The sequence below is a fragment of the Oncorhynchus gorbuscha genome, linkage group LG15 (assembly GCF_021184085.1).
Source record: "Oncorhynchus gorbuscha isolate QuinsamMale2020 ecotype Even-year linkage group LG15, OgorEven_v1.0, whole genome shotgun sequence".
NCBI lineage: Eukaryota > Metazoa > Chordata > Actinopteri > Salmoniformes > Salmonidae > Oncorhynchus > Oncorhynchus gorbuscha.
In genome coordinates, this window is record NC_060187.1 from 35,430,770 (window position 1) to 35,449,941 (window position 19,172).

A 19,172-nucleotide genomic window follows, 5' to 3' on the forward strand; every position below is an offset into this window, starting at 1 on the left:
CAATGGATCGAAACCATCCTCTCCAAACTGTTTGTTTTTAAAAATGAAATGCAAAACAGAAATGAGAAAGCTAAATTTCATTTGCGTCTCTCTCAGTGCTATCCAGTACACATTGTTTTTACTGCTTCTACTTCAGTTCGTACTGTTTGCAGAAGGTAAACAGTGCCCCAGTGGCCTAATGGATAAGGCGCTGGCCTCCTAAGTCAGGTGGTTCAAGTCCCAACTGGGGTGGAAGGAAGCAGAGTGGCGCAGCGAAGAGTGTTGGCCCATAACCCAGAGGTCGATGGATCGAAACCATCCTCTGCTAAACAGTTTCTTTTAGATTTTAAGTGCGAACAAAAATTTTAAAAATGTGTCGATTCATGGGCATGTCTCAGTTCCAATATACATTTTTGACCTCCTTCCAACAGTTCGTATTGGTCATACTGTTTACACAGTACCCCAGTGGCCTAAGACACTGGCCTCCTAAGCCATGGATTGTGAGTTCTAGTCTTTTCTTAATTGGGCTGGAGGAAGCAGAGTGGCGCAGCGGAAGTGTGCTGGGCCCATAACCCAGAGGTCAATGGATCGAAACCATCCTCTGCTAAACTGTTTCTTTTAGATTTTAAGTGCAAACAAAATTTTAAAAAAATGTGTCGTTTCATGGGCATGTCTCAGTTCCATTATACATTTTTTTGACCTCTTCCAACAGTTCGTATTGGTCATACTGTTTACACAGTACCTGAGTGGCCTAAGACACTGGCCTCTAAACCATGGATTGTGAGTTCTAGTCTTTTCTTAAGTGGCTGAGAGCAGAGTGGCGCAGCGGAAGCGTGCTGGGCCCATAACCCAGAGGTCGATGGATCAAAACCATCCTCTGCTAAACAGTTTCTTTTTAGATTTTAAGTGCAATCAAAAGAAAAAAAATGTGTCGATTTTCATGGGCATGTCTCAGTGCCAATATACATTTTTTTACCTCTTCCAACAGTTCGTATTGGTCATACTGTTTACACAGTACCCCAGTGGCCTAAGACACTGGCCTCCTAAGCCATGGATTGTGAGTTCTAGTCTTTTCCTAAGTGGCCTGAGAGCAGAGTGGCGCAGCGAAGCGTGCTGGGCCCATAACCCAGAGGTCGATGGATGAAACCATCCTCTGCTGAAACAGTTTCTTTTTAGATTTTAAGTACGAACAAAATTTTTAAAAAATGTGTCGTTTCATGGGCATGTCTCAGTGCCATTATACATTTTTTTTTAACCCCTTCCAACAGTTCGTATTGGTCATACTGTTTACACAGTACCCCAGTGGCCCTAAGACACTGGCCTCCTAAGCCATGGATTGTGAGTTCTAGTCTTTCCTTAAGTGCCTGAGAGCAGAGTGGGGCAGGAAGGGTGCTGGGCCCATAACCCATAGGTCGATGGATGAAACCATCCTCTGCTAAACAGTTTGTTTTTAAAAAATGAAAGCAAACAGAAATGAGAAAAAATTTCATTTGGGTCTCTCAGTGCTATCCAGTACACATTGTTTTTTACTGCTTCTATCAGTTCGTACTGTTTGCAGTACTGTTTAACAGTGCCCCAGTGGCCTAATGGATAAGGCACTGGCCTCCTAAGCCAGGGATTGTGGTTCAAGTCCCATCTGGGGTGGAAGGAAGCAGAGTGGCGCAGCGAAGCGTGCTGGCCATAACCAGAGGTCGATGGATCGAAACCATCCTCTGCTAAAACAGTTTGGATTTTTAGATTTTAAGTGCGAACAAAATTTTTTAAAATGTGTCGTTTCATGGGCATGTCTCAGTTCCATTATACATTTTTTGACCCCTTCCAACAGTTCGTATTGGTCATACTGTTTACACAGTACCCCAGTGGCCTAAGACACTGGCCTCCTAAATATGGATTGTGAGTTCTAGTCTTTTCCTAAGTGCCTGAGAGCAGAGTGGGCGCAGCGGAAGCGTGCTGGGCCCATAACCCAGAGGTCGATGGATCGAAACCATCCTCTGCTAAACAGTTTCTTTTTAGATTTTAAGTGCAATCAAAAAATATTTAAAAATGTGTCGTTTCATGGGCATGTCTCAGTGCCAATATACATTTATTTTACCTCTTCCAACAGTTCGTATTGGTCATACTGTTTACACAGTACCCCAGTGGCCTAAGACACTGGACTCCTTAGCCATGGATTGTGAGTTCAAGTCCCATCTGGGGTGGAAGGAAGCAGAGTGGTGCAGCGGAAGCGTGCTGGTCCGTTAACCCAGAGGTCGATGGATCGAAACCATCCACTGCTAAACAGTTTATTTTTAGAATTTAAGTGCAAACAAAAATATTTAAAAAAATGTGTCGTTTCATGGGCATGTCTCAGTGCCAATATACATTTTTTTGACCCCTTCCAACAGTTCGTATTGGTCATACTGTTTACACAGTACCCCAGTGGCCTAAGACACTGGCCTCCTAAGCCATGGATTGTGAGTTCTAGTCTTTTCTTAAGGGGCTGAGAGCAGAGTGGCGCAGCGGAAGCGTGCTGGGCCCATAACCCAGAGGTCGATGGATTGAAACCATCCTCTGCTAAACTGTTTGATTTTAGATTTTAAGAGCGAACAAAAAATTTTAAAAAATGTGTCGTTTCATGGGCATGTCTCAGTTCCATTATACATTTTTTTGACCCCTTCCAACAGTTCGTATTGGTCATACTGTTTACACAGTACCCCAGTGGCCTAAGATACTGGCCTCCTAAACCATGGATTGTGAGTTCTAGTCTTTTCCTAAGTGCCTGAGAGCAGAGTGGCACAGCGGAAGCGTGCTGGCCCCATAACCCAGAGGTTGATGGATCGAAACCATCCTCTGCTAAACAGTTACTTTTTAGATTTTAAGTGCGAACAAAAAAATTTAAAAATATGTCGTTTCATGGGCATTTCTCAGTGCCAATATAATTTTTTTACCTCTTCCAACAGTTCGTATTGGTCATACTGTTTACACAGTACCCCGTGGCCTAAGACACTGGCCTCCTAAGCCATGGATTGTGAGTTCTAGTCTATTCTTAAGTGGCTGAGAGCAGAGTGGTGCAGCGGAAGCGTGCTGGGCCCATAACCCCGAGGTCGATGGATCGAAACCATCCTCTGCTAAACAGTTTCTTTTTAGATTTTAAGTGCGAACAAAATTTTTAAATAATGTGTCGTTTCATGGGCATGTCTCAGTGCCAAAATATATATTTTTTTACCTCTTCCAACAGTTCGTATTGGTCATACTGTTTACACAGTACCCCAGCGGCCTAAGACACTGGCCTCCTAAGCCATGGATTGTGAGTTGTAGTCTTTTCTTAAGTGGCTGAGAGCAGAGTGGCGCAGTGGAAGTGTGCTGGGCCCATAACCCAGAGGTCAATGGATCGAAACCATCCTCTCCTAAACTTTTTGTTTTTAAAAATGAAATGCAAACAGAAATGAGAAAGCTAAATTTCATTTGCGTCTCTCAGTGCTATCCAGTACACATTGTTTTTACTGCTTCTATCAGTTCGTACTGTTTGCAGAAGGTAAACAGTGCCCCAGTGGCCTAATGGATAAGGCGCTGGCCTCCTAAGTCAGGTGGTTCAAGTCCCAACTGGGGTGGAAGGAAGCAGAGTGGCGCAGCGGAAGCGTGCTGGTTCCATAACCCAGAGGTTGATGGATCGAAACCATCCTCTGCTAAACAGTTTCTTTTTAGATGTTAAGTGCGAACAAAATTTTTAAAAAATGTGTCGATTCGTGGGCATGTCTCAGTGCCAATATACATTTTTTTTACCTCTTCCAACAGTTTGTATTGGTCATACTGTTTACACAGTACCCCGTGGCCTAAGACACTGGCCTCCTAAGCCATGGATTGTGAGTTCTAGTCTTTTCTTAATTGGCTGAGTGCAGAGTGGCGCAGCGGAAGTGTGCTGGGCCCATAACCCAGAGGTCAATGGATCGAAACCATCCTCTGCTAAACTGTTTCTTTTTAGATTTTAAGTGCAAACAAAAAAAATTAAAAATGTGTCGTTTCATGGGCTTGTCTCAGTTCCATTATACATTTTTTTGACCTCTTCCAACAGTTCGTATTGGTCATACTGTTTACACAGTACCCCAGGGGCCTAAGACACTGGCCTCCTAAGCCATGGATTGTGAGTTCTAGTCTTTTCTTAATTGGCTGAGAGCAGAGTGGCGCAGCGGAAGCGTGTTGGGCCCATAACCCAGAGGTCAATGGATCGAAACCATCCTCTGCTAAACTGTTTCTTTTTAGATTTTAAGTGCAACAAAAAAAAAAAAAATGTGTCGTTTCATGGGCATTTCTCAGTGCCAATATACATTTTTTTACCTCTTCCAACAGTTCGTATTGGTCATACTGTTTACACAGTACCCCGTGGCCTAAGACACTGGCCTCCTAAGCCATGGATTGTGAGTTCTAGTCTTTTCTTAATTGGCTGAGAGCAGAGTGGCGCAGCGGAAGCATGCTGGGCCCATAACCCAGAGGTCGATGGATCGAAACCATCCTCTGCTAAACAGTTTCTTTTTAGATTTTAAGTGCAAACAAAATTTTTAAATAATGTGTCGTTTCATGGGCATGTCTCAGTGCCAATATATATATTTTTTTACCTCTTCCAACAGTTCGTATTGGTCATACTGTTTACACAGTACCCCAGCGGCCTAAGACACTGGCCTCCTAAGCCATGGATTGTGAGTTGTAGTCTTTTCTTAAGTGGCTAAGAGCAGAGTGGCGCAGTGGAAGCGTGCTGTGCCCATAACCCAGAGGTCGATGGATCGAAACCATCCTCTCCTAAAGTTTTTGTTTTTAAAAATGAAATGCAAACAGAAATGAGAAAGCTAAATTTCATTTGCGTCTCTCAGTGCTATCCAGTACACATTGTTTTTACTGCTTCTATCAGTTCGTACTGTTTGCAGAAGGTAAACAGTGCCCCAGTGGCCTAATGGATAAGGCGCTGGCCTCCTAAGTCAGGTGGTTCAAGTCCCAACTGGGGTGGAAGGAAGCAGAGTAGCGCAGCGGAAGCGTGCTGGTTCCATAACCCAGAGGTCGATGGATCGAAACCATCCTCTGCTAAACAGTTTCTTTTTAGATGTTAAGTGCGAACAAAATTTTTAAAATGTGTCGATTCGTGGGCATGTCTCAGTGCCAATATACATTTTTTACCTCTTCCAACAGTTCGTATTGGTCATACTGTTTACACAGTACCCCAGGGGCCTAAGACACTGGCCTCCTAAGCCATGGATTGTGAGCTCTAGTCTTTTCTTAAGTGGCTGAGAGCAGAGTGGCCCGTGCTGGGCCCATAACCCAGAGGTCGATGGATTGAAAACATGGATCCTATTTGTTTTTAAAAATGAAACCAGAAATGGCTTTTCATTTGCGTTTCTCATGCTATCCAGTACACATTGTTTTTACTGCTTCTATCAGTTCCTGTTTGCAGAAGGTGAACAGTGCCCCAGTTGCCTAATGGATGAGGCAGGCCTCCTAAGTCAGGGATTTTTCAAGTCCCATCTTTGGAAGTGCGCAGCGGAAATCGTGCTGGGCCCAAAAAATGGATCGAAACCATCCTCTGCTAAACAGTTTCTTTTTTAGATTTTAAGTGCGGAAAAATTTTTTTAAATGTGTCGTTTCATGGGCATGTCTCAGTGCCAATATACATTTTTTTACCTCTTCCAACAGTTCGTATTGGTCATACTGTTTACACAGTACCCCAGTGGCCTAAGACACTGGCCTCCTAAGCCATGGATTGTGAGTTCTAGTCTTTTCTTAAGTGGCTGAGAGCAGAGTGGTGCAGCGGAAGCGTGCTGGGCCCATAACCCAGAGGTCGATGGATCGAAACCATCCTCTGCTAAACAGTTTCTTTTTAGATTTTAAGTGCAATCAAAAATTTTAAAAATGTGTTGTTTCCATGTGTCTCAGTTCCATTATACAGGTGGAAGGAAGCAGAGTGGTGCAGAGGTGCCAATGCTAAACAGTTTCTTTTTAAAATTTAAAAATGTGTCGTATTTTACCTCTTCCAACAGTTCGTATTGGTCATACTGTTTACACAGTACACCAGTGGCCTAAGACACTGGCCTCCTAAACCATGGATTGTGAGTTCTAATCTTTTCTTAAGTGGCTGAGAGCAGAGTGGTGCAGCGGAAGCGTGCTGGGCCCATAACCCAGAGGTTTGGATCGAAACCATCCTCTGCTAAACAGTTTCTTTTTAGATTTTAGTGCAAACAAAAAAAAAAAAATGTGTCGTTTCATGGGCATGTCTCAGTGCCAATATACATTTTTTTGACCTCTTCCAACAGTTCGTATTGGTCATACTGTTTACACAGTACCCCAGTGGCCTAAGACACTGGCCTCCTAAGCCATGGATTGTGAGTTCTAGTCTTTTCTTAAGGGGCTGAGAGCAGAGTGGCGCGCAGCGGACGTGCTGGGCCCATAACCCAGAAATTGTCATTTGTCGATGGATTGAAACCATCCTCTGCAGCAGGTAAACAGTGCCCCAGTTTGATTTTCCTAAGATTTTAGATTTTAAACCCAAGGAGAATCAAAAATCTTTTAAAAAATTTCGTTTCATGGGCATGTCTCAGTTCCATTATACATTTTTTTGACCCCTTCCAACAGTTCGTATTGGTCATACTGTTTACACAGTACCCCAGTGGCCTAAGATACTGGCCTCCTAAACCATGGATTGTGAGTTCTAGTCTTTTCCTAAGTGCCTGAGAGCAGAGTGGCACAGCGGAAGCGTGCTGGCCCCATAACCCAGAGGTTGATGGATCGAAACCATCCTCTGCTAAACAGTTACTTTTTAGATTTTAAGTGCGAACAAAAAAATTTAAAAATATGTCGTTTCATGGGCATTTCTCAGTGCCAATATACATTTTTTTTACCTCTTCCAACAGTTCGTATTGGTCATACTGTTTACACAGTACCCCGTGGCCTAAGACACTGGCCTCCTAAGCCATGGATTGTGAGTTCTAGTCTATTCTTAAGTGGCTGAGAGCAGAGTGGTGCAGCGGAAGCGTGCTGGGCCCATAACCCCGAGGTCGATGGATCGAAACCATCCTCTGCTAAACAGTTTCTTTTTAGATTTTAAGTGCGAACAAAATTTTTAAATAATGTGTCGTTTCATGGGCATGTCTCAGTGCCAAAATATATATTTTTTTACCTCTTCCAACAGTTCGTATTGGTCATACTGTTTACACAGTACCCCAGCGGCCTAAGACACTGGCCTCCTAAATATGGATTGTGAGTTGTAGTCTTTTCTTAAGTGGCTGAGAGCAGAGTGGCGCAGTGGAAGTGTGCTGGGCCCATAACCCAGAGGTCAATGGATCGAAACCATCCTCTCCTAAACTTTTTGTTTTTAAAAATGAAATGCAAACAGAAATGAGAAAGCTAAATTTCATTTGCGTCTCTCAGTGCTATCCAGTACACATTGTTTTTACTGCTTCTATCAGTTCGTACTGTTTGCAGAAGGTAAACAGTGCCCCAGTGGCCTAATGGATAAGGCGCTGGCCTCCTAAGTCAGGTGGTTCAAGTCCCAACTGGGGTGGAAGGAAGCAGAGTGGCGCAGCGGAAGCGTGCTGGTTCCATAACCCAGAGGTTGATGGATCGAAACCATCCTCTGCTAAACAGTTTCTTTTTAGATGTTAAGTGCGAACAAAATTTTTAAAAAATGTGTCGATTCGTGGGCATGTCTCAGTGCCAATATACATTTTTTTTACCTCTTCCAACAGTTTGTATTGGTCATACTGTTTACACAGTACCCCGTGGCCTAAGACACTGGCCTCCTAAGCCATGGATTGTGAGTTCTAGTCTTTTCTTAATTGGCTGAGAGCAGAGTGGCGCAGCGGAAGTGTGCTGGGCCCATAACCCAGAGGTCAATGGATCGAAACCATCCTCTGCTAAACTGTTTCTTTTTAGATTTTAAGTGCAAACAAAAAAAATTAAAAATGTGTCGTTTCATGGGCTTGTCTCAGTTCCATTATACATTTTTTTGACCTCTTCCAACAGTTCGTATTGGTCATACTGTTTACACAGTACACCAGTGGCCTAAGACACTGGCCTCCTAAGCCATGGATTGTGAGTTCTAGTCTTTTGTTAAGTGGCTGAGAGCAGAGTGGCGCAGCGGAAGCGTGCTGGGCCCATAACCCAGAGGTCGATGGATCGAAACCATCCTCTCCTAAACTTTTGTTTTTAAAAATGAAATGCAAACAGAAATGAGAAAGCTAAATTTCATTTGCGTCTCTCAGTGCTATCCAACACATTGTTTTAACTGCTTCTAAGTTCGTACTGTTTGCAGAAGGTAAACAGTGCCCCAGTGGCCTAATGGATAAGGCGCTGGCCTCCTAAGTCAGGTGGTTCAAGTCCCATCTGGGGTGGAAGGAAGCAGAGTGGCGCAGCGGAAGCGTGCTGGTTCCATAACCCAGAGGTCGATGAATCGAAACCATCCTCTGCTAATCAGTTTCTTTTTAGATTTTAATCAAAAAAAATGTAAATGTGTCGTTTCATAGGCTTGTCTCAGTGCCAATATACATTTTTTTTACCTCTTCCAACAGTTCGTATTGGTCATACTGTTTACACAGTATAAGACACTGGCCTCCTAAGCCATGGATTGTGAGTTCTAGTCTTTTTTAAGTGGCTGAAAGAGTGGCGCAGCGGAAGCGTGCTTGGCCCATAACCCAGAGGTCGATGGATCGAAACCATCCTCTGCTAAACAGTTACTTTTTAGATTTTAAGTGCGAACAAAAAATTTTAAAAATATGTCGTTTCATGGGCATTTCTCAGTGCCAATATACATTTTTTTTACCTCTTCCAACAGTTCGTATTGGTCATACTGTTTACACAGTACCCCGTGGCCTAAGACACTGGCCTCCTAAACCATGGATTGTGAGTTCTAGTCTTTTCTTAAGTGGCTGAGAGCAGAGTGGTGCAGCGGAAGCGTGCTGGGCCCATAACCCAGAGGTCGATGGATCGAAACCATCCTCTGCTAAACAGTTTCTTTTTAGATTTTAAGTGCGAACAAAATTTTTAAATAATGTGTCGTTTCATGGGCATGTCTCAGTGCCAATATATATTTTTTTTTACCTCTTCCAACAGTTCGTATTGGTCATACTGTTTACACAGTACCCCAGCGGCCTAAGACACTGGCCTCCTAAGCCATGGATTGTGAGTTGTAGTCTTTTCTTAAGTGGCTGAGAGCAGAGTGGCGCAGTGGAAGCGTGCTGGGCACATAACCCAGAGGTCGATGGATCGAAACCATCCTCTTCTAAACTTTTTGTTTTTAAAAATGAAATGCAAACAGAAATGAGAAAGCTAAATTTCATTTGCGTCTCTCAGTGCTATCCAGTACACATTGTTTTTACTGCTTCTATCAGTTCGTACTGTTTGCAGAAGGTAAACAGTGCCCCACTGGCCTAATGGATAAGGCGCTGGCCTCCTAAGTCAGGTGGTTCAAGTCCCATCTGGGGTGGAAGGAAGCAGAGTGGCGCAGCGGAAGCGTGCTGGTTCCATAACCCAGAGGTCGATGGATCGAAACCATCCTCTGCTAAACAGTTTCTTTTTAGATGTTAAGTGCGAAAAAAATTTTTTTAAATATGTCGTTTCATGGGCATTTCTCAGTGCCAATATACATTTTTTTTACCTCTTCCAACAGTTCGTATTGGTCATACTGTTTACACAGTACCCCAGGGGCCTAAGACACTGGCCTCCTAAGCCATGGATTGTGAGTTCTAGTCTTTTCTTAATTGGCTGAGAGCAGAGTGGCGCAGCGGAAGCGTTTTGGGCCCATAACCCAGAGGTCAATGGATTGAAACCATCCTCTGCTAAACTGTTTCTTTTTAGATTTTAAGTGCAAACAAAAAAAATTAAAAATGTGTCGTTTCATGGGCATTTCTCAGTGCCAATATACATTTTTTTGACTTCTTCCAACAGTTCGTATTGGTCATACTGTTTACACAGTACCCCGTGGCTAAGACACTGGCCTCCTAAGCCATGGATTGTGAGTTCTAGTCTTTTCTTAAGTGGCTGAGAGCAGAGTGGTGCAGCGGAAGCGTGCTGGGCCCATAACCCAAAGGTCGATGGATCGAAACCATCCTCTGCTAAACAGTTTATTTTAGATTTTAAGTGCAAACAAAAATTTTAAATAATGTGTCGTTTCATGGGCATGTCTCAGTGCCAATATATATATTTTTTTACCTCTTCCAACAGTTCGTATTGGTCATACTGTTTACACAGTACCCCAGTGGCCTAAGACACTGGCCTCCTAAGCCATGGATTGTGAGTTGTAGTCTTTTCTTAAGTGGCTAAGAGCAGAGTGGCGCAGTGGAAGCGTGCTGGGCCCATAACCCAGAGGTCGATGGATCGAAACCATCCTCTCCTAAAGTTTTTGTTTTTAAAAATGAAATGCAAACAGAAATGAGAAAGCTAAATTTCATTTGCGTCTCTCAGTGCTATCCAGTACACATTGTTTTTACTGCTTCTATCAGTTCGTACTGTTTGCAGAAGGTAAACAGTGCCCCAGTGGCCTAATGGATAAGGCGCTGGCCTCCTAAGTCAGGTGGTTCAAGTCCCATCTGGGGTGGAAGGAAGCAGAGTGGCGCAGCGGAAGCGTGCTGGTTCCATAACCCAGAGGTCGATGGATCGAAACCATCCTCTGCTAAACAGTTTCTTTTTAGATGTTAAGTGCGAACAAAAATTTTTAAAAAAATGTCGGGGCATTTCTCAGTGCCAATATACATTTTTTTTACCTCTTCCAACAGTTCGTATTGGTCATACTGTTTACACAGTACCCCAGGGGCCTAAGACACTGGCCTCCTAAGCCATGGATTGTGAGTTCTAGTCTTTTCTTAATTGGCTGAGAGCAGAGTGGCGCAGCGGAAGCGTGCTGGGCCCATAACCCAGAGGTCAATGGATTGAAACCATCCTCTGCTAAACTGTTTCTTTTTAGATTTTAAGTGCAAACAAAAAAAATTAAAAATGTGTCGTTTCATGGGCATTTCTCAGTGCCAATATACATTTTTTTGACTTCTTCCAACAGTTCGTATTGGTCATACTGTTTACACAGTACCCCGTGGCCTAAGACACTGGCCTCCTAAGCCATGGATTGTGAGTTCTAGTCTTTTCTTAAGTGGCTGAGAGCAGAGTGGTGCAGCGGAAGCGTGCTGGGCCCATAACCCAAAGGTCGATGGATCGAAACCATCCTCTGCTAAACAGTTTCTTTTTAGATTTTAAGTGCAAACAAAAATTTTAAATAATGTGTCGTTTCATGGGCATGTCTCATTGCCCAATATATATATTTTTTTACCTCTTCCAACAGTTCGTATTGGTCATACTGTTTTGTACCCAGCGCCTAATACACTGGCCTCTAAGCCATGGATTGTGAGTTGTAGTCTTTTCTTAAGTGGCTGAGAGCAGAGTGGCGCAGTGGAAGCGTGCTGGGCCCATAACCCAGAGGTCGATGGATCGAAACCATCCTCTCCTAAAATTTTTGTTTTTAAAAATGAAATGCAAACAGAAATGAGAAAGCTAAATTTCATTTGCGTCTCTCAGTGCTATCCAGTACACATTGTTTTTACTGCTTCTATCAGTTCGTACTGTTTGCAGAAGGTAAACAGTGCCCCACTGGCCTAATGGATAAGGCGCTGGCCTCCCTAAGTCAGGTGGTTCAAGTCCCATCTGGGGTGGAAGGAAGCAGAGTGGCGCAGCGGAGCGTGCTGGTTCCATAACCCAGAGGTCGATGGATCGAAACCATCCTCTGCTAAACAGTTTCTTTTTAGATTTTAAAAACAAAAAAATTTAAAAAATGTGTCTATTCATGTTCTCAGTGCCAATATACATTTTTTTACCTCTTCCAACAGTTCGGGTCATACTGTTTACACAGTACCCCAGGGCCTTACACTGGCCTCCTAAGCATGGATTGTGAGCTCTAGTCTTTTCTTAATCAGCTGAGAGCAGAGTGGTGCAGCGGAGGCGTGCTGGGCCCATAACCCGAGGTCGATGGATCAAAACCATCCTCTGCTAAACAGTTACTTTTTAGATTTTAAGTGCGTTAAAAATATGTCTTTTCATGGGCATTTCTCAGTGCCAATATACATTTTTTTACCTCTTCCAACAGTTCGTATTGGTCATACTGTTTACACAGTACCCCAGTGGCCTAAGACACTGGCCTCCTAAACCATGGATTGTGAGTTCTAGTCTCTTGTTAAGTGGCTGAGAGCAGAGTGGTGCAGCGGAAGCGTGCTGGGCCCATAACCCAGAGGTCAATGGATCGAAACCATCCTCTGCTAAACAGTTTCTTTTTAGATTTTTAGTGCAAACAAAAAAATATTAAAAAATGTGTCGTTTCATGGGCATGTCTCAGTGCCAATATAATTTTTTTTACCTCTTCCAACAGTTCTTATTGGTCATACTGTTTACACAGTACCCCAGTGGCCTAAGACACTGGCCTCCTAACCATGGATTGTGAGTTCTAGTCTCTTGTTAAGTGGCTGAGAGCAGAGTGGCGCAGCGGAAGCGTGCTGGCCCCATAACCCAGAGGTCGATGGATCGAAACCATCCTCTGCTAAACTGTTTGTTTTTTAAAAATGAAACGCAAACAGAAATGAGAAAGCTAAATTTCATTTGCGTCTCTCAGTGCTATCCAGTACACATTGTTTTTACTGCTTCTATCAGTTCGTACTGTTTGCAGAAGGTAAACAGTGCCCCAGTGGCCTAATGGATAAGGCGCTGGCCTCCTAAGTCAGGTGGTTCAAGTCCCATCTGGGGTGGAAGGAAGCAGAGTAGCGCAGCGGAAGCGTGCTGGTTCCATAACCCAGAGGTCGATGGATCGAAACCATCTTCTGCTAAACAGTTTCTTTTTAGATGTTAAGTGCGAACAAAAATTTTTTAAATGTGTCGATTCGTGGGCATGTCTCAGTGCCAATATACATTTTTTTTACCTCTTCCAACAGTTCGTATTGGTCATACTGTTTACACAGTACCCCAGGGGCCTAATACACTGGCCTCCTAAGCCATGGATTGTGAGCTCTAGTCTTTTCTTAATCAGCTGAGAGCAGAGTGGCGCAGCGGAAGCGTGCTGGGCCCATAACCCCGAGGTCGATGCATCGAAACCATCCTCTGCTAAACAGTTACTTTTTAGATTTTAAGTGCGAACAAAATTTTTAAAAATATGTCGTTTCATGGGCATTTCTCAGTGCCAATATACATTTTTATTACCTCTTCCAACAGTTCGTATTGGTCATACTGTTTACACAGTACCCCAGGGGCCTAAGACACTGGCCTCCTAAGCCATGGATTGTGAGTTCTAGTCTTTTCTTAATTGGCTGAGAGCAGAGTGGCGCAGCGGAAGCGTGTTGGGCCCATAACCCAGAGGTCAATGGATCGAAACCATCCTCTGCTAAACTGTTTCTTTTTAGATTTTAAGTGCAAACAAAAAAAATTAAAAATGTGTCTTTTCATGGGCATTTCTCAGTGCCAATATACATTTTTTTGACCTCTTCCAACAGTTCGTATTGGTCATACTGTTTACACAGTACCCCGTGGCCTAAGACACTGGCCTCCTAAGCCATGGATTGTGAGTTCTAGTCTTTTCTTAAGTGGCTGAGAGCAGAGTGGTGCAGCGGAAGCTTGCTGGGCCCATAACCCAGAGGTCGATGGATCGAAACCATCCTCTGCTAAACAGTTTCTTTTTAGATTTTAAGTGCGAACAAAAATTTTAAATAATGTGTCGTTTCATGGGCATGTCTCAGTGCCAATATATATATTTTTTTACCTCTTCCAACAGTTCGTATTGGTCATACTGTTTACACAGTACCCCAGCGGCCTAAGACACTGGCCTCCTAAGCCATGGATTGTGAGTTGTAGTCTTTTCTTAAGTGGCTGAGAGCAGAGTGGCGCAGTGGAAGCGTGCTGTGCCCATAACCCAGAGGTCGATGGATCGAAACCATCCTCTCCTAAACTTTTTGTTTTTAAAAATGAAATGCAAACAGAAATGAGAAAGCTAAATTTATTTTGCGTCTCTCAGTGCTATCCAGTACACATTGTTTTTACTGCTTCTATCAGTTCGTACTGTTTGCAGAAGGTAAACAGTGCCCCAGTGGCCTAATGGATAAGGCGCTGGCCTCCTAAGTCAGGTGGTTCAAGTCCCAACTGGGGTGGAAGGAAGCAGAGTGGCGCAGCGGAAGCTTGCTGGTTCCATAACCCAGAGGTTGATGGATCGAAACCATCCTCTGCTAAACAGTTTCTTTTTAGATGTTAAGTGCGAACAAAATTTTAAAAAAATGTGTCGATTCGTGGGCATGTCTCAGTGCCAATATACATTTTTTTTACCTCTTCCAACAGTTTGTATTGGTCATACTGTTTACACAGTACCCCGTGGCCTAAGACACTGGCCTCCTAAGCCATGGATTGTGAGTTCTAGTCTTTTCTTAATTGGCTGAGAGCAGAGTGGCGCAGCGGAAGTGTGCTGGGCCCATAACCCAGAGGTCAATGGATCGAAACCATCCTCTGCTAAACTGTTTCTTTTTAGATTTTAAGTGCAAACAAAAAAATTTAAAAATGTGTCGTTTCATGGGCTTGTCTCAGTTCCATTATACATTTTTTTGACCTCTTCCAACAGTTCGTATTGGTCATACTGTTTACACAGTACACCAGTGGCCTAAGACACTGGCCTCCAAAGCCATGGATTGTGAGATCTAGTCTTTTGTTAAGTGGCTGAGAGCAGAGTGGCACAGCGGAAGCGTGCTGGGCCCATAACCCAGAGGTCGATGGATCGAAACCATCCTCTCCTAAACTTTTTGTTTTTAAAAATGAAATGCAAACAGAAATGAGAAAGCTAAATTTCATTTGCGTCTCTCAGTGCTATCCAGTACACATTGTTTTTACTGCTTCTATCAGTTCGTACTGTTTGCAGAAGGTAAACAGTGCCCCAGTGGCCTAATGGATAAGGCGCTGGCCTCCTAAGTCAGGTGGTTCAAGTCCCATCTGGGGTGGAAGGAAGCAGAGTGGCGCAGCGGAAGCGTGCTGGTTCCATAACCCAGAGGTCGATGAATCGAAACCATCCTCTGCTAATCAGTTTCTTTTTAGATTTTAAGTGCGAACAAAAAAAAATGTAAATGTGTCGTTTCATAGGCTTGTCTCAGTGCCAATATACATTTTTTTTACCTCTTCCAACAGTTCGTATTGGTCATACTGTTTACACAGTACCCCAGCGGCCTAAGACACTGGCCTCCTAAGCCATGGATTGTGAGTTCTAGTCTTTTTTTAAGTGGCTGAGAGCAGAGTGGCGCAGCGGAAGCGTGCTTGGCCCATAACCCAGAGGTCGATGGATCGAAACCATCCTCTGCTAAACAGTTACTTTTTAGATTTTAAGTGCGAACAAAATTTTTTAAAAATATGTCGTTTCATGGGCATTTCTCAGTGCCAATATACATTTTTTTTACCTCTTCCAACAGTTCGTATTGGTCATACTGTTTACACAGTACCCCGTGGCCTAAGACACTGGCCTCCTAAACCATGGATTGTGAGTTCTAGTCTTTTCTTAAGTGGCTGAGAGCAGAGTGGTGCAGCGGAAGCGTGCTGGGCCCATAACCCAAGGTCGATGGATCGAAACCATCCTCTGCTAAACAGTTTCTTTTTAGATTTTAAGTGCAAACAAAATTTTTAAATAATGTGTCGTTTCATGGGCATTTCTCAGTGCCAATATATATATTTTTTTACCTCTTCCAACAGTTCGTATTGGTCATACTGTTTACACAGTACCCCAGCGGCCTAAGACACTGGCCTCCTAAGCCATGGATTGTGAGTTGTAGTCTTTTCTTAAGTGGCTGAGAGCAGAGTGGCGCAGTGGAAGCGTGCTGGGCACATAACCCAGAGGTCGATGGATCGAAACCATCCTCTTCTAAACTTTTTGTTTTTAAAAATGAAATGCAAACAGAAATGAGAAAGCTAAATTTCATTTGCGTATCTCAGTGCTATCCAGTACACATTGTTTTTACTGCTTCTATCAGTTCGTACTGTTTGCAGAAGGTAAACAGTGCCCCACTGGCCTAATGGATAAGGCGCTGGCCTCCTAAGTCAGGTGGTTCAAGTCCCATCTGGGGTGGAAGGAAGCAGAGTGGCGCAGCGGAAGCGTGCTGGTTCCATAACCCAGAGGTCGATGGATCGAAACCATCCTCTGCTAAACAGTTTCTTTTTAGATGTTAAGTGCGAAAAAAAAATTTTTTAAATATGTCGTTTCATGGGCATTTCTCAGTGCCAATATACATTTTTTTTACCTCTTCCAACAGTTCGTATTGGTCATACTGTTTACACAGTACCCCAGGGGCCTAAGACACTGGCCTCCTAAGCCATGGATTGTGAGTTCTAGTCTTTTCTTAATTGGCTGAGAGCAGAGTGGCGCAGCGGAAGCGTTTTGGGCCCATAACCCAGAGGTCAATGGATTGAAACCATCCTCTGCTAAACTGTTTCTTTTTAGATTTTAAGTGCAAACAAAAAAAATTAAAAATGTGTCGTTTCATGGGCATTTCTCAGTGCCAATATACATTTTTTTGACTTCTTCCAACAGTTCGTATTGGTCATACTGTTTACACAGTACCCCGTGGCCTAAGACACTGGCCTCCTAAGCCATGGATTGTGAGTTCTAGTCTTTTCTTAAGTGGCTGAGAGCAGAGTGGTGCAGCGGAAGCGTGCTGGGCCCATAACCCAAAGGTCGATGGATCGAAACCATCCTCTGCTAAACAGTTTCTTTTTAGATTTTAAGTGCAAACAAAAATTTTAAATAATGTGTCGTTTCATGGGCATGTCTCAGTGCCAATATATATATTTTTTTACCTCTTCCAACAGTTCGTATTGGTCATACTGTTTACACAGTACCCCAGTGGCCTAAGACACTGGCCTCCTAAGCCATGGATTGTGAGTTCTAGTCTTTTCCTAAGTGGCTTAGAGCAGAGTGGCGCAGCGGAAGCGTGCTGGGCCCATAACCCAGAGGTTGATGGATCGAAACCATCCTCTCCTAAACTTTTTGTTTTTAAAAATGAAATGCAAACAGAAATGAGAAAGCTAAATTTCATTTGCGTCTCTCAGTGCTATCCAGTACACATTGTTTTTACTGCTTCTATCAGTTCGTACTGTTTGCAGAAGGTAAACAGTGCCCCAGTGGCCTAATGGATAAGGCGCTGGCCTCCTAAGTCAGGTGGTTCAAGTCCCATCTGGGGTGGAAGGAAGCAGAGTGGCGCAGCGGAAGCGTGCTGGTTCCATAACCCAGAGGTCGATGAATCGAAACCATCCTCTGCTAATCAGTTTCTTTTTAGATTTTAAGTGCGAACAAAAAAAAAAATGTGTCTTTCATAGGCATGTCTCAGTGCCAATATACATTTTTTTTACCTCTTCCAACAGTTCGTATTGGTCATACTGTTTACACAGTACCCCAGGGGCCTAAGACACTGGCCTCCTAAGCCATGGATTGTGAGTTCTAGTCTTTTCTTAATCAGCTGAGAGCAGAGTGGTGCAGCGGAAGCGTGCTGGGCCCATAACCCAGAGGTCAATGGATTGAAACCATCCTCTGCTAAACTGTTTCTTTTTAGATTTTAAGTGCAAACAAAATTTTTAAAAATATGTCTTTTCATGGGCATTTCTCAGTGCCAATATACATTTTTTTTACCTCTTCCAACAGTTCGTATTGGTCATACTGTTTACACAGTACCCCTAAGACACTGGCCTCTAAACCATGGATTGTGAGTTCTAGTCTTTTCTTAGTGGCTGAGAGCAGAGTGGTGCAGCGGAGCGTGCCCCATAACCCCGATGGATGAAACCATCCTCTGCTAAACAGTTTCTTTTAGATTTTAAGTGCAACAAAATTTTTAAATAATGTGTCGTTTCATGGGCATTTCTCAGTGCCAATATATATATTTTTTTACCTCTTCCAACAGTTCGTATTGGTCATACTGTTTACACAGTACCCCAGCGGCCTAAGACACTGGCCTCCTAAGCCATGGATTGTGAGTTGTAGTCTTTTCTTAAGCTGAGAGCAGAGTGGCGCAGTGGAAGCGTGCTGGGCCCATAACCCAGAGGTCGATGGATCGAAACCATCCTCTCCTAAACTTTTTGTTTTTAAAAATGAAATGCAAACAGAAATGAGAAAGCTAAATTTCATTTGCGTCTCTCAGTGCTATCCAGTACACATTGTTTTTACTGCTTCTATCAGTTCGTACTGTTTGCAGAAGGTAAACAGTGCCCCAGTGGCCTAATGGATAAGGCGCTGGCCTCCTAAGTCAGGTGGTTCAAGTCCCATCTGGGGTGGAAGGAAGCAGAGTGGCGCAGCGGAAGCGTGCTGGTTCCATAACCCAGAGGTCGATGGATCGAAACCATCCTCTGCTAAACAGTTTCTTTTTAGATTTTAAGTGCAAACAAAAAAATTTAAAAATGTGTCTATTCGTGGGCATGTCTCAGTGCCAATATACATTTTTTTTACCTCTTCCAACAGTTCGTATTGGTCATACTGTTTACACAGTACCCCAGGGGCCTAATACACTGGCCTCCTAAGCCATGGATTGTGAGCTCTAGTCTTTTCTTAATCAGCTGAGAGCAGAGTGGTGCAGCGGAAGCGTGCTGGGCCCATAACCCCGAGGTCGATGGATCGAAACCATCCTCTGCTAAACAGTTACTTTTTAGATTTTAAGTGCGAACAAAATTTTTTAATAATGTGTCGTTTCATGGGCATGTCTCAGTGCCAATATATATTTTTTTTACCTCTTCCAACAGTTCGTATTGGTCATACTGTTTACACAGTACCCCAGCGGCCTAATACACTGGCCTCCTAAGCCATGGATTGTGAGTTGTAGTCTTTTCTTAAGTGGCTGAGAGCAGAGTGGCGCAGTGGAAGCGTGCTGGGCCCATAACCCAGAGGTCGATGGATCGAAACCATCCTCTCCTAAACTTTTTGTTTTTAAAAATGAAATGCAAACAGAAATGAGAAAGCTAAATTTCATTTGCGTCTCTCAGTGCTATCCAGTACACATTGTTTTTACTGCTTCTATCAGTTCGTACTGTTTGCAGAAGGTAAACAGTGCCCCACTGGCCTAATGGATAAGGCGCTGGCCTCCTAAGTCAGGTGGTTCAAGTCCCATCTGGGGTGGAAGGAAGCAGAGTGGCGCAGCGGAAGCGTGCTGGTTCCATAACCCAGAGGTCGATGGATCGAAACCATCCTCTGCTAAACAGTTTCTTTT